The following is a 1,217-nucleotide window of genomic DNA, read 5'->3' as shown; positions in this document are numbered from 1 at the left end:
CCCCTCCTCCCGTCCCCCGTCTCAAACCTATCTCTTCTTGACTTTCATCAATCAAACGCTTTCTATTTGTACCGATCGAATCATTGTAGGTCACACAAGCATCAACCAAAAGAATTCCAAACAACCAATGCTCACTGATCATTGTACAAGTTTCACACCCCTGACAACACTGACAGGTTGTTTAAGAGGCAGGACCTAAAATTTAACGTCCATCTCCGATAAGGTTGAGCCAAACAGACGGAGAGCCTCTAAAACTCCCTAAAAAACAACGCCTTCAGAATGCAAACCCGGGCTATCCGTTCCGTAGACTCGGAAGATACCCACTTTCTAGCCTTGCGCTCCCTCATAGTTCTCCCCCTCGCCGTTCTTCAGATCTTTAACATGGGCATAAGCCCCCGTCGCTCCCCTTCCCTCCTCCCTCCCCCCAAATAGAAAAAAAAAGACCCACAGAAAAAAGCAGCACAAGTTTACAGCATCCTTTATGGTTATTAGAGGAACTTGTTTGTTTGAACGAGCGAGTAACGAGAGGCGCATCGTCGCGAATTGGTCATTCCAGGCTGGAAAAGAGCACAACTGTCTCTTTGTTTCCCCCTTCTCTCCCTACATTTACGTATGCATATATTATATTATGTATACCCGTGTGTATATTGGAACGAATGGTGTATTCGCGCCTATTGCATGCTTGTGTAAGTGTCCGGGAGCATGATATTATCCCTCCCTGTATGTCTTTACTCCTCTCCTTCGCTAGCGAATAGACTGATTATACAATATACCTGTCTCCACAGCATGTCTGTCCTATCTATCTATGGACCAACAATCCACAGGCACGCCAGAAAATAACCATAACGTTGTCGCCAAGATTAGGTTAGGAGACATTCTCTATCGCTCCCAAAAGAGTTCTCTGTTCCAAAATCACGTCGTTTCGCTGTCAATTTCGAAGTGTCTTTCGGAACAATTCCGAAAGCTATCAAGCCTTATCACGACTAGGATGTAGATTTGAGGGCGTCGAAGAGCGTTTTGGGATATCCATCGCCCGTTTTAAAACAGGAGGAGAAAATTTGTGTTCAGACAGGGAATGGAGAGAATAGGAAATGTGTTAGAATGTGTCTTCCACTGGCAACTTAATGACGCACACATGCAAACAAACATTCTCTCTCACACTCACACACACACACACACACACACACACACACACACACACACACACACACACACAC

Source organism: Aplysia californica, unplaced genomic scaffold, assembly GCF_000002075.1.
Source record: "Aplysia californica isolate F4 #8 unplaced genomic scaffold, AplCal3.0 scaffold00474, whole genome shotgun sequence".
NCBI lineage: Eukaryota > Metazoa > Mollusca > Gastropoda > Aplysiida > Aplysiidae > Aplysia > Aplysia californica.
This window is presented reverse-complemented; position numbering follows the sequence as displayed.